The 10,441-nt window shown below is 35.1% G+C and overlaps 1 long non-coding RNA gene across 1 annotated transcript in view; it reads left to right on the top strand.

Moving 5' to 3' along the window:
- The first annotated feature begins 2,113 nt into the window (after positions 1-2,113).
- The window catches only part of LOC116531293, a 187,393-nt gene continuing 179,065 nt past the window's right edge, over positions 2,114-10,441 (top strand). The window contains exon 1 of the long non-coding RNA XR_004260354.1: positions 2,114-3,227. This is a non-coding gene — a long non-coding RNA (uncharacterized LOC116531293). The remainder of the gene's footprint in view (positions 3,228-10,441) is intronic.

The following is a 10,441-nucleotide window of genomic DNA, read 5'->3' as shown; positions in this document are numbered from 1 at the left end:
TGAATCTTCCCCCTATAAAAAGATAATCTTTGCAGGGTCAAAATTATGTAATGGATTCTGTTTTTGTCAAAGAGAAGAAATCTTATATTTAGGAGCCATGACAGTCCAACTTCTGCCTCTGATTCATTGTAACCAGGGGCGAGTTTCTCAGACATCTCTAAGACACACCAAACTCTTGTATGAAGCTCTTTCCTTCTTTCTGCACAAATAAGCCACAGTGCGTGGAGAAAACTCTAGACTGGGATTAAGAAACATGGCTCTGGATCAAATGTGCCCACTTCTGCAAAGGAGTATTATACAATCACAAAAAGAAAACAGACCAATATTTCCTCATATTTTAACTGATTGTTGATATTTTGTGTTCCTAGGGTTTACTGAGGCATAAAAATTATGATTACAGTTGCTTTTTGATGATTATTAAATTTAAAATATACATCTTCACCTGATAGCTGTCTACATGTGACTGGAAGACCTGAATGAGATTTTGGACATCTTGCCTGAGACCATGATATTTATTGGTCTTAGCAGAAAGAGCCTACAATAAAATTGCCCTCACCCACAGGTCCAGTAGCAATTGTCATGGGAAGGTTCTGTCAGTTACTTTAGAATAGTGCTTCTCCAGTTTAAGTGCAGATATCCAGGAATGCTGTTAACATGCAGATTCAGGTTTCATATGGAGAGGACTGCCATTCTGAGTTGGTATTGAACTTGTAGCTGATGTCATTGCTACTGGTCAGTGAATCACATTTGAGTAGCAAGGTCTCAGATTTTTGTTGGGCTATTCATGAGATGTGGGGATTTGTTGTTCTGTCTCAAAGAGTAGCCGTAAAAATTGTGGGCCTGAAATTGTCTGTGGCAGTTAAGATTAGGATGGGCTGTAGATGCCTATTATCAGCTTAAACAAGGTAATTTATTTCTTGAGTTAAGGAGTCCAGGGCTGGTATAATGGTGTCATTGCATCAGGACCCATGGTCTCTCTCTCTTTTTGGCCAGTCATATTTAGCATATCACTTAAGGGCCCAAGATGACTGTTTGTCAGCTGCTTAGTTTTAATTGAGTCAGCAAGAACAGTGAGGTAGCAGAAAAGGCTATGTGACGTATACCTCTAGTGAAATTGTTGGAAGCTACATACACAATTTCTATTTATATCTTACAGGTCAGGTGGTCTCATAGCCACAACTATCTGCAAGGGAGACTGGGTAGTAATGTGCTCATCTGCAAAGTGGAATTCTGTTTCAGGACAGGAGGCTGGACTTTGGGAGGCAACTAGCAGCCTCTGCTACAGTGTCTGTATACTGATTTTGGTTAAAAGGACTGCAGTTATCAATGTGTTAAAGCTCAGTTCAGCAATGAGCCATGTAACCTTGGACTTAACCTATATAGAGCTTAGTTTTTAGGTTTGTAAAATGAGGGGCTTATACCAGGACTGAAATCGCAGGAAAGCTGTAGAGAGAGGAGTGGAACAGTTTTAACTATTGGAGATAGTTAAAACATAGCTGAGGAAACATACCTGTTTTGCCAGGCAAGAAGAATCTCTTCTTCCACATACACTCAGGCTTATAGGTTACATTTTCGTCATCTGTCCTCTCTTATTCTCCCATCCAGCCTGCCTTCAATGTGCAATATAGTTTATGCGGAAATTATTTCCCATTATGGCTCTATTTCTTTTCTTCAATAGAGACAGCACTTTCAAAATATTTAGCGAGTAGCAGTGAAAGAAAAACATCAACTAAAATTTTTTAAATGCTGTTTTTTTTCAGAAATTACTGCTGATATTTACTTAAATAGGGTAACTATTTCCAATTCTGACTTTAATAGTTTCTTAAAAAAAGTGAAGGACGTCTGTACAGCTTCTAAGGAATATAAGAAAGTATATATATTTTTGTTAGATGACATCATCTCTTTCAGCTAAGTGAAAGAACAAGGTAGACAAGTATTAAGGATCTTATTTAGCTTTTGAAAGTTAAGGAAGGGGATTCAAAATAATATATATTTGTTGTACAATTTAAGGGAGTCTTTTAAAAGGAGAAAAGTAATCATTGTGTGACAAGGTTTATTGTATGTTTTGCATTAAACCATAAAGCAATCCATAAGATTCATGGGTTCAATGAAATACCATATTCTAACCAGAAAGTACCCAGGCCTAATCCTGTTTAAGCTACTGTCATTGGAGGTGTAAGGCCCTGATGGTTTATACATACGAGCAACCATGTATAAAGCCTGTAACAATCTACATGAAGGCGTTTTACTGACCAATTTTCATCGTCTTATATAAAGGAAATTGTACTCTAGGGGCATATGTATTTATTAAATTCCATTTCCCTCACTTGCTTATTAAAAGCCTGTCCTTTTAAAACAATTCCCTGTATAAAAGTAGAAACTAAGGAAGCGTACTTTTAAACTGTAGACTTTTCTGTTTTTTAGCATTTAGAGAAATAATAAGTCTTGAAATTACAAGAACTCCCATAACATTAGAACATACAAATATAAATATTAGCATAATTTGAGGTCATAGTAGATATATTATTTAATTTTATTAGGTTTTTCTGACCTCTCAAGACCCACCAAACTTTTATATGGGAGCTCTTGCCGCCTTTCTGCACAAATAGTATTGTAGAAAATTCAGACTAATCTAGCCACAGTGTATGGGAAACACTTCCTTTTAACCACTATTATCATTCAGGGTCCAGCTAGGAGACAGAAAACACACAGTAATCTGAACAACTAAAGTTTCTTATAGATAATTATCAATTAGTAGCTAGGGCTTAATTACTAAGCGGTAGAGATAACTTCTAAGAATACAGGAATAGCAAAGAGTGCAGTCACTGACTTCATGGCTAAGTCTAAGTACCCAGGGAAGGGCCGAATCTGGAAGCAGCCCCTGCCTCCATGCTTAGATTCAGACCTGTTGGAGAGGGCATGACTGCAGCCCACTGGATAGAGGAGAAACTCCCTGAAGTGGGACGGACAGACAAACAGGAAACTTCTTGCTGGGTTGCCTATGAAACTTAACTGAGAAATCAGCTAGAACACAGGCAGAAGACTGTAGGAAACCATTCACTGGGGCGCCTGCCAGACTTTCTGGGTTGTTGGCTGGAGTGCCAGTCGAACTGAACTTGCTAGGAAGCTGCCTGCAGGGTTGCTGCTGGATTGCTGGGTAACTGAGCACTAGCAGTGTCCAGTGTCCCAAATGCTGGTGGACACTGCAGGAGCCAGAAGGGAGAAAAGTGAGTAAGAAAGAGGCATTCTTTTCTTCTCCAGTCCTCTACTGATAATGCTTACAACTGTGCCAGTCAACAAAGGAGAAATGTTTAGAGGGTCCAGCTACAGTATCACAAAGCAGTATAATGAGGGATTTGGACTTGAGGAGCAATAAATTGATAGCTGGCACAAAACTTTTTTTTTTTTTAATTTAAGTAACTGAACACGAATTTGAATTATTAAATGGAAAAAATGTGATGCTTGTTATTCTATAAGTATAACCAGATTAGAGCCATATTCTGGTTATATATATGGTTCTATAACCATATTCTATAACCATAACCTAGAAGAATTAAATGACTTATTCAAGGCTAAAGTGTTAGTAAAAGAGATCACGGATTTGCTCAATGGCTATTTATTTATTTAGTGCTGCCAGGTGCTGTTGGTCCAAGATCCAGAAGATACAGCAGTGAACAAAATGGAGGCACTTCCGGCACTCACAGAGCTTACATTTTGGTAGAGGGAGTGAGACAACAAACCGAGAAATGGATACATAGTAATTTGGGTATTAAAGGTGCAATGATAAGAAAAAGCAGGGTAAGAAGATAGAAAATAATGTAGGTGGGATAGGAGAGGGGAGGCTGTGACTTTATATACCAAATATAAATTCAAGAAACTTGAATGTTTTCTTAACTTCCAATCCAAAACATTCAAACATCAAATTTAATATGTTTCCTAATTATAGTCATACCTTTTTTATTTGTATTCATGTTTTTCTGAATAAGAATACATTTGTATCCTTTTAGGAATCAAGTTTGAAAAATGTCACAGTTTCATTCCTCTCTTCTTTTTATAAAAGAGACTATAGTTACCTGTTTTCAGTGTTTCTAGTGATCACACCCCAGGAAGCTAAGCAGATGTTACTTACAGGAAACCTGGTTAAAATGGACACAAGCTATATACTCTGCCTTTTCGAAACTCAGACTGACCACATATTTTGGCAAGTTTCAACTGGTTACTAGATTTCTGGCTTTTCAGATATTATACATCTCCTAAGGGCAATGTTGAAAATGCTGAAAATCATTCAACAGTTAAAGCCCCACATAAGATGATATTTCAGCACTGAGATATTTCTTAATTATACGTGTTTCCACTGTATGTGTAAATAGGGAATAAAAGTTGCTGAAATGCCATTAACAATAGCTGTGGAAATTTTGCTGTTTTGAAACTATATACACAAAAAGAGAGTGGAACATTTCATGGTCAATAGGCAATGGGGCTATTTCCTGACACATAGAGCTGACTTGAAGGTCATATAATTGATATTACTGTCAAACTTTAAAATGTTGTCTTAAATAGGCAATGGAGTCGCAGAGATACAATGGAGTTTTCATAGTTAGAAGAAAAAATTCTTCATTTTAAGTATTTTGAAAATGTCACCAAATTTTAATTTGATTTCAACTGGACCTTTTGCAATATAGTTAGAAAATATAGGACTAATCTGTATTTCCTTACAGCTGGTCATTTATCTTGCCATAGCTCTTTTGGTTTGTAACTCTACTAACCAATGTAAAATGAATTGCATTGAAGTTTCAATGTGACAAAAATTTGGTGATTTCAAGAGATCACATTAAAATTCTGCATTAGTTAACGCAAAATTTAAAATACCTCTGATTATTAAAATCACTTTGCTGAATTGTGTAGAGATAAATGAATACACTCAAATTTAGTTGAAATTGCAATACAAATGGAAATATTTTAAAGGTGCTTATTACCTTGTTTATATCTCTATTTTAGAGAGACGTTTTGTCATTAATTTAGCATGCTGTGGAAAAAAAGTTTAATTTTTTTTGCAAGAAAATCACTACATAATTCAAAGCACTGTATCATAAGAATACTAACTAAAACTTCTCAAGTTTTTTATATCTCTTAACTCCTGTGGGCACAAAAGTTGGACTCATGCATCTCAGTATTTACCTTACAAAGATCAAAAGAACAAAACTCAGATGATAAAAATATATTCTTCCCTGATTAGAAAAACACTTGCATAGTGTAAGAAAAAGTGTAAAGAGACTACCAAAAACCTGCCAATTATAATTCTCTCTTATGTCTCTCTTAGTAAGTTTTCAGTTAGTTTTTTGAAGCAAATCAGGTGATAATTAAATGTGCCTGGGGGACTGCTGAGAACATCCAATTATTATCCTTGTGGACAGATTTCCCCTCAGTTACACGATGAGAGCCAACCACGGGGCCATGGATTTATGTTGGCCACATAAAGGGGAAAAATATTTTGTAAAGAGCAATGAATGAAAAGGGACAAAAGTTTTAAACAAGTTCCTTATCTCCTTTTAGTCCTCAGATACCTTATGTTGAATTGCTAGATCATTTTATTATTGCAAATGCCATGGCTGTAATCTTTTATTGCTTGCAGTACAGGCCTACAGCATTAAGTTAGTATAAAATTACATATAGTTTAATATATCTGTACAACACCTTTAAACAAGCTTCTCTAGGCAAGAAGGTTATCCGTCTTATAAATCTATTATTCCATTGTACATCTTGATAGCCTAGCATTGCTCCTAGCCATGTTTAAGCATTAAATAGTGCATTATTATTTCACATAAATCAACCAGGGATGTGTGAATTCATAAATTTTGCATTTGCACAGACAGTATTTTAAACGTTTTACTGCTTCGTGGGAACTCAGAGCACCAGCCTGTACACAAATCAGGACCTGAGAAATTTCAATAAAATTTAATATCACAATTACATCTTCTCAAAGTCAAAGCAGGCATGTTTTGGAAGTATTTTAACTGAGTCCAAAATGAAAATAAGACGTGAAGAGTGGCTTTTTTGTTTGCATTTAGTCAACTATTGTTACAATAAGCTAATAAGCACTTTGCTTTTAAAATTCTTTATAGCAAAAAGGTATAGAGAAAATAAGGTCTTATCCAAATTTGAGATGAAGGAAAAATATATCAAGATTTAAGTAATTATTTGTAATTTATTAAAAGTAATGAAGATAGAAAGTAATACAAGACTGACAAGCTTATGTTACAATTAACATGCAGCTTTACAGTTGAACTTGAAATATGTCATTAAAAAATTCATAATTTACATTCTAAGTTACCTGAGGGTAAGAAGCAGTCCTTTTCTGGGGGTTCCTACATGATTCTCTTTGATTTGTAAGAAAACTATATTCTCTTTCTTATTCCTAGGCATTTGAGGGAGGTGATAATGTTTATTGCTTCTTCAAAGTTTTAATTATTTTTCTCAGAAATTATTTTTTTGAGGTTTCACCTAGTAATTTCTATGAAATTTAATGCATGGGAGTTGTGTGTTTAGGGAAGATTTCTGCTTTCGTATGTGTGTGGTGAAAATTATATTTCTGTTGCAATGATTTTTAATGCATATAATTAACTGCACAAATGCCACACTAATTTGAAAATGGCATATTTATCACCTAGAAACAGGTGATGTAGAAAGATAAATTGCTGCAAACGCAGAACTTGCTCCCAAATACGGCCAAATTCTGTACAGACAGCTGAAAGGATGGGAGAGAAAAGAAAAAAACTTCTGCTGAATTTTTTGGATTATTTTCAACTGAGACTGTCATTATTAGTAGGTAAATTCTGGGCTAAGAAGTGAAAAGGGATAGGTAAAAATAGTATTCTACCGCTAACCTTTCTTTCTGGAGTAATTTTTTTTTAATGATGAGGACTTCCGTTTTTCTTTGTAAACTGTAGATATTTTCTCTACCATCCTGAAATCTTTCCTGATGAATTAAAAAGCTCAAACCTAAGGTTAAGAGTATCAGATTATTGTTTGGAGATTAGTGTCTTTAGAGTGATAAGCAAAAGACAGACACAGGGAGTCTTTAGACCACTGCAGCTGATCAGAGTAATGACAAGCGTTGCCAGACCAGGCCGGCTTGGAATGTTAAAGAAAGCAGATCTAGTTACCATCCATAAAAATACCAATAGCAGGGGATGGGAGATTGGGGAGGGATAGCATTAGGAGAAATAACTAATGTAGATGGCGGGGTAAGGTGATGGATGCAGCAAACCACCATGGCATGTGTATATCTCTGTAACAAACCTGCACATTCTACATATGTACCCCAGACCTTAAAGTATATATATAAAAAAACAAAACAAAAAACTAATGGAAGCTTCTCTCTTATTCTGATGAATGTTGAAAACCAGGTGGCTTACATAAAAGAAACAGCAGCACACATTTTTTTAATGATGATTTTTGACTATTTAGCATTCATTGGTTTAGAGTCCACTTAGTTTTTGATAGTGTTGCTATTCCTAGTTTCCGTGTGTGTGTGTGTGTGTGTGTGTGTGTAAGTTTTATCTTGTTGTGTGGGCCTTGACTATCAAGATATAAGGACAAAAATGATTTATTATAGAAATTACACTTTCTGAGCTGAGCCAGAAGGCATTCTTTACTTTAGCTCTTGTATAAGCAAGAGTTAGTGTTATGTATATATTTTATGTGTATATAATGTTTACTTAGCAATATATATATTTATGCCACACAAGTGGCCCATGCTACCATTACGTAAATCCCTCTATTTTTCAAAGACTATATGGCTGAGGAAGGAGCATGTGTAAACAAACATATTTAAAAATTCTCAGTGTGTGTCAACACCATTTAAATAATATATGTTTTTTCTCATAACACTAACTTTACTGGTTAGAGGGGAAGTTAGAAGAAAAAATGGACAATGAATACAGGCATATTTCATGTTATTGCACTTTGAAGATACTGTGTTTTTACAATTTGAAGGTTTGTGGCAAACTGCATCAAGCAAGTCTACTGGTGTCATTTTTCTGACAGCATGTGCAAATTTTGTCTAAGTATTATGTTTTGATAATTATAGTAATTTTCAAAATTATTATTATTGTATCTGTGATGGTGATATATAATCAGTAATTTTGATGTTATTATTATAATTTTTTTGGTGTTCCATGAATTGTGCCCATATAAGATGGTGAACTTAATCAATGCTGTGTGTGTTCAGACTGTTTCACTGATTGAGTGTTCCCCATCTCTTTCCCTCTTCTTGAGACTTCTTATTCTCTGAGACACAACAGTATTGAAATTAGGACAATTAATAACCCTACAACAGCCTCTAAGTGTTCAAATGAAAGCGAGGAGGAATCTCACATTTCTCACCTTACATCAAAAGCTACAAATGATTAAGCTTAGTGAGGAAGATGTGTTGAAAATAGAGACAGGCTGAAAGCTAGGCCTTGTATACCAGTTAGCCAAGTTGTGAATGCAAAGGAAAAGTTCTTGAAGGAAATTAAAAGTGCTACTGCAGCAAACACATGAATGACAAGAAAGTTAAGCAAGCTTATTGCTGATAGGGAAAAAGTTTGAGTGGTGTGGATAGATCAAATCAGCCACAACATTCCCTGAAGCCAAGCCTAATCCAGAGGCCCTAACGCTCTTCAATTCTATGAAGATTGAGAGAGGTTAGGAAGTTTCAGAAGAAAGGTTTGAAGCTAGCAGAGGTTGGTTCATGAGATTTAAGAAAAGAGACGTCTCCATAACATAAAAGTAAAAGGTGAAGCAGCAAGTGTTGATGTAGAGGCTACAAGTTATCCAGAAGATCTAGCTAAGATCATTGGTGAAGGTGACTACACTAAACAGCAGATTTACAATGTAGACAAAACAGCCTTATATTGGAAAAAGGTGCCATCTAGGAATTTCATAACTAGAGAAGTCAATGCTTGGCTTTAAAGCTTCAAAGGAAAGGCTGACTGTCTTGTTACTGGCGAATGCAACTGATGACTTTAAGTTGAAGCCATTGTTCATTGACCATTCTGAAAATCTTAGGGACCTTAAGAAAGATGCTAAATCTCCTCTGCTTATGCTCTATAAATGGAACAACACAGCTTGGATGACAGCACATCTATTCATAGCATGGTTTACTGAATATTTTAAGCCCACTGTTAAAACCCATTGCTCAGATAAAAATAATATTCCTTTTAAAATATTACTGCTCATTGAAAGTGCACCTGGTCACCTAAGAGTTCAGATGGAGGTGTATAAGGGAATTCATGTTGTTTTCATGCCTGCTAACAGCATCCATTCTATGAGTAAAATGCTATCAAACAGCATCTCATGCTACAGAGACATTTTTCATGAAAGGAAGAGCCAATGTGCCAAATTTCATTGTTGTCTGATTTTAAGAAATTGCCACAGTAACTCTAATCTTCAGCAAGCACCACCCTGATCAGTCAGCAGCCATGAATGTCAAGGCAAGACCCTCCAGCAGCAAAATGATTACAACTTGCTGAATGCTCAGATGATTGTTGGCATTTCTTAGCAATAATTTAAAATTAAGGTATACGTATTCTTTTGTTAAACATAGCTATTACACACTTAATATACTACAGTATAGTGTAAACATAACTTTTATATTCACTGGGAAACCAAAAACCTCATGTGACTTATTTAATTGCAGTATTTCCTTTATTGCAGTGGTTTAGAACCAAACCTGCAGTATCTCTGAGATATGCCTGCATGTTGAATTCTAAGACAAAATGAATTTGTTTCATTTTTTTAAAATAAAATATTTGGTTGCAAACATAAATGTTCCTATTTGAATGGAAAAAAATGGATTCTTTTGTTTTCTACCCTTACGGATTCAATTTCTATTGGGTAAACCACAATTATACTTTTATATACATAGAGAGCACTGTCTTTGTGTTTCATTGTTTTGTCTTCTGTTTGTATGATTATGGATTCACCTTAAAATGTTTCAGCTAAGGAGAAATAAAGACAGCAGGTGAAAAGTAAACCAATAATTGGTTAGTCTTAATTTTCCAAGTTTTGCCTCTTTTTATTTTAGACATGTTTATTAAAAATGTAAGCTGTTAGAATGAAAAGTTCCATGTCCTAGACATCATTCATATCCTCAAATGAACTATATATTTATAGACCTTACAGTTTTATTAGAATATGTGCAACTAGGTAATATGAATATGATATTGCTTCTTATTAAAAACTAAATATTTTATAAATAAAACTGGCTACAATAGGAAGGGATGCAATCTGATTTTCTGTTTTTGTGGTGAGTTGTCATGGAGCTGCTTATATCTGCTGAAAAGCAATATGGCATAGTGAGAGAACACAAGCACTGGTATCACAGTTCTTTGGTTGGTGAACTAGCTCTGCCATTTAACTTTCTCATGCAGAGATGGCTGACTGTCCATCAATCCTT

Source organism: Sapajus apella, unplaced genomic scaffold (assembly GCF_009761245.1).
Source record: "Sapajus apella isolate SASKATOON/1434 unplaced genomic scaffold, GSC_monkey_1.0 scaffold70, whole genome shotgun sequence".
Taxonomy (NCBI): Eukaryota; Metazoa; Chordata; class Mammalia; order Primates; family Cebidae; genus Sapajus; species Sapajus apella.
This window is presented reverse-complemented; position numbering and strand designations above follow the sequence as displayed.